Here is a 4,707-nt window from a genome sequence, read left to right as displayed (position 1 = left end):
CGGCGTCTGGCCGACGTGCTGCCTGAGCCCGATGCCTCAGTCTCCCCTGCCGGGGGCGCCCTCCCTCTGCTTCCCTCGGTCGGCGCGACGGTGGGCGGACTGGGCGGACGATCCCGACCCTGATGAGCTGGAGGTTTCTTCGGATGGTGACGGCCGGCTGGAGCTGCCTGTGTCTCTGGCGCCACCGCTACTCGGCTCGTTCCTGGCTGCGGCGCGCCCTGCCCGCCGGCGGCCAGTGAAGGAGGTCGCCGGTGCCCAGGCCCCCTATGGTTCCCTCTCTCCCCTCCTCGGCCCGAGCCGATGTGCTGCCTCGGTTGTCCCCGTGGCGGCCGCCGGTGAGGGCCCCCGTGAGCCCCGACCAGGCGCTGGTGCCCTGCCTCCTGTGGCGGCGGCGCCGGTGCTGGTGGCGGCGGGTGGTGCCCGCGCGCCTCGTCCGTCCCCGTCCCCGTGCCCTAACCCTCTGGCAGGCTGGCGGGTGGATGGGCCGGTTCTCCCCCTGGGCCGATGCGGACGGGGCCTGGGCCCATCTTAGCTAGCGAGATGGCCTGGGCCTCCCGCCGCGCGTCCTGCGTCCTGGAGAGGATCAACCGATGGTGGGCCGATGCACACCTTGGCCACCACCAGCGCTCGTGCCCTGGCCCAGGCCTGCGACGGGCGGACCGACTCAGGGCTAGGTTTTCCCCTGCCCATTGTGCGCTGCTGCCACCCCGAGTCTCCGCCTCGTCCCGCTCCTCTCGTCGCACGGCTCTCTCATCGGGTGCGTGCGATCCCGCCGCTCTCCAGGCCCCGCTGGTCTCGTCCCGGCAGCCGGCTGGCCCAGGCTCTCCTCCCCCCTCGTCCCTTCTCCTGCCTGCCAGCGTAGCCGGCGACGAGCCCGCTCCTTCGGCCACTGTCCGGCGACCGGCTCTGCTCGCCCTCCCCTCCCTGCGGCGCTCCTACCGGGAGGTCCTGATGACTCGCCAAGTCGGGGACGCCCAGGCCCGGCCGAAACGGCCCCTCCCGGCTTGGCAGGGGCTCCTCCCTGCTCCGGCCTCTCGTGACCTCGTCCAGGAGGGGGGCATGGGCGCCGGCTCTTCGCGCTCCGGCCATGGGGGTTCCAACCGGCCAGGGAGGTCTACGTCTTGACCTTAAGCTAAGCTTCTTCTATAATCCCGGGGAAATGCTACACCAACGTAATGTTACGTGAGGTTTTTACGTAAAGACTGATTTAGAGGTAGTTAATTGGATTAGGATTAATGACTAGGGCTCACCAAGGTTGAAATCAGGGGGAGAAGAGTAATTAGGGAAGGGTGAGTAAATTTACGTAAGAACGTTACGTAGGTGTAGGATCCCGAGCTGCATTGGATCGATATATATATACAAACAGTTTTGCTAAGTCTCAGTCAATCAAAACTTTGTTATGTGTCAGCCGATACTATAATCCGTTAAATTTGCATGAAGATTCGTGTAAACAACTTTTTTAGTTTTTCTTTTTTCTTCTTTCATACTATATCATTTGATTGAGACTTGATTAAATCTAAGTCGATTGAGACCTAGTCATACCCATATACAAAAAATGATGCCTGTAGAAAAAACAATTCCTGTTTAGGAGGTATAATTGATCTAAAAAAATTGAAGGCATCTTCAAGGGGATGCATCACAGCCCGTCTTTCATTTCAGTGGTGGAGGACTTTTTTTAAAAATGAAGCAAACTCTTAAGTAACCATTTTATGCAAAATCCTAATAGACAATAAATATTAGCAATGCTAATTAAAATTTTCATGTGCTTCTCAACAGAATAACCAAATACAATGAAAATGTAAACATGTTTAAATAGAAAGAAATCTAAAACATACTAAATGTAGCTTTTATGGAAATGTACAAGGCCCAGACAATGGCATTTCCCTATCATTTGCTCGAGGTCAACACGGTACGAGACTGTGTTTGCTAAATACGGCGTCCCACCGGCGTCCTTCGATTGCTCTTTAGCATTTGTCTACCAGATTATGTTTCACTATTTTTATCATATTATACACATTCAATGTTAAATATGGAGCCAAACATTTTCAACAATTCACCGATGATTATTGAGTAGAAAATAGTTCAACAACTCATATAATTCCGACAATTCAAATATAGGTGATAAATAGAGTGAGTCAAAGTTCTTTATGGCATAGATTGATGTTGGAACACTTCATCTAGAACTACTCCTTGGCATGAGGGTCCATGAGATTAGTGTCGGCCAACATGATCGTCGACTTATCGGTGATCCTTGCCAACCCAGCTTGCTATGTGTTAGTTGTGACTACATTTGCTTCAGTGATCACCCTCTCCAGCCCCTGATATGTGTGCATGTGTGCGCGTGCGTGTTCTTGGTCTTCTTAACCTCCATCTAGTTGGCGTTATAATTTTCCTCAATGTTCTTCTCCTAATCTTCTCCATTTTCCAGTCACAATTCATGCTAGGACGAACCATTTTGCTTTGCCTATCTTTCTCCCACTTCTTTCCTCTCATTGTACTTCTTTCCACGTCGCGGTGCGTTTTCACCTTCACTTCTCTCATCACGTTCATTCACCCTAATAGATTGTTGGGAGTTTCACTCATCATTGCTTTTTTCCCTTGCTGGTTTTTTAGAACTTCGAAGAGATCACTTCATTTGAGTTTGTCGTTCAACTCCATCCAACATATGCCAACGTAAATGACTTCTTCTCATTTTGTTGAACAATGTCACGACCAATCTCAATTACCAAATGAACTGCATGTCAACATATTGCAACATATAAAGAAAGTAAAACATGATGATCAATCTAAGCCAAGCTAAAATTGCATGACTTCCGACATCCATGTCGCCTATATTCCTATTTGTCACTTGCGCATATGCATCATAAAAAAAGAAGCACCGGTTCTTGAATGACATAACATCTCTGAGTGAGCGAGCTCTCATTATGATCACTAGCGGGTAATGTGGCGGTCATTTTCTACAACTCATTGAAAAACTCATAAATTTTACTCTAATATTTCGTTACCATCTTACTATGTCCCACACCTAGAATCTATGCTAGTTTGCAACCAAACGAAAATGGGGATATACAATAGCAAATAATATTTTTAAAAGGTGTTTGCACTTGTTTTTTCTTCACATCTCAAAAATGTATTGCGAATTTTATGAAACTTCAAATCTAAACATTCCAGTACAAATGAGGATATTTTTTTCCGTTGATTTTTTGGATGAAATGCAAAACTATTTTTTTAGGAGGGAGCACGTTGCTCGAATCACACTCCATGTCGTCCGTCTCAAATTAACTGTGTTTTTCGCTAATTAACTGTGTTATGAATACTCCGGCAAAAAAATGAATCATAGCTATAAAATACAATATTTTGGCAACAACTTTTTGTTGGCATATTGTGGTTTGGCATTGAGTGGACAATAGGTGTTGAATCCAACGTGATGGGCCAGTCCGACACAGCACGATGCACATATGCGACCTACACGCAGTACATGCACAAGCAGCAAAACAACATCATATAAAAAAACGGCAATACAACACGTGGGCCAAAAGGAAATTGCATAAACTATCATCTTGTTTTTTGCGAGTGCATAAACCATCATCTGTTAGAGCTGCAAACAAGGCCGCCATACTCTTATCATGCTGGGAGATATGGAAGGAGAGAAATAAATGTGTTTTCAAGAACAAGAGGGCCTGTGCTGAAGACATCACGAAGGCCATCGAGAACTCCATCAACCTTTGGCGCCACGCGGGTGTAGCATGTCTTGAGATCCTCTTCTGGGATCCGCCGTGAGGGATACATTTTCTTTCTAGCTGTTTGGGCCGACAAAGTCCGGAACAACGTGAGTTTTGTACCCTGAGAACTGGTCCTATGACCTACACCCCATTTCTCTTTTCTCATTGCTTCATGCTTATGAATGAGATGCCAGCGATTCACTGGATCTTCCAAAAAAAGAGTTGATTTTGCATAGAATATATACTCTTCAAAATTATTAAAAAAAATATCTATTGATGTAAACTTTTGATGAAACACAGTTTCACACCCTTTATTAATAATGGCATAAAGTAAATAAAGTACACGACATAACGATACAAGACAAGATGGCGACGGGTCTCGTGCAGCCGTGTGCTTCCCTAAAGTTAAGGTTTCTCTGCCTCCCGCCGGCACTCGCCCGCCTCGTGTCCGATAGCCTTAGGGCCATGGGGGCGCGTTGGATCCCGGACCTTGCCGGTGGGATGGCTCTGTTTTTTATATGATTTTAAGTTTTGTTAGGGTTTGTGTCATGCTCAAGAAGGCGAGACAGAGATGGCTTCTTGAAGATGAAATAGGATTCTCCTCGCCTAGCCCCCAATCCGGTGGTGCTTGTAGCATCGTTGGTGGGCCTGTGGTGGTGTGTCTCCGGCGGATCTGCCTTTGGTGGATTTGCTCTAATCTCTTCTTCGTTCACCTATGTTTGTGTGTCTTTTTTTTCGAGGAACCAGTAGGAGGTGTGCCTTTTCATTAAGAAGAAGAGAATTGACTAGTTAATAAGGAAAACTGGCCGAAAACCGATACATAAGCAATGCATACACCGACCCCAAGGCCGCACCCTTGACGAGTTGCCGACTCTATCACCCGAGCAACCGGAGTGGACACCCTACAACCCTATCCGAAGCCGCCGCTCCGACATCCACACCGGCCCCGAGGCCGTGCACTAGGCGAGCCGCCTACTCCGTCACC

This window comes from Hordeum vulgare, chromosome 7H, assembly GCF_904849725.1.
Source record: "Hordeum vulgare subsp. vulgare chromosome 7H, MorexV3_pseudomolecules_assembly, whole genome shotgun sequence".
NCBI classification, from domain to species: domain Eukaryota; kingdom Viridiplantae; phylum Streptophyta; class Magnoliopsida; order Poales; family Poaceae; genus Hordeum; species Hordeum vulgare.
The sequence above is the reverse complement of the archived record's forward strand: the minus strand, read 5'-3'. Positions refer to the sequence as shown.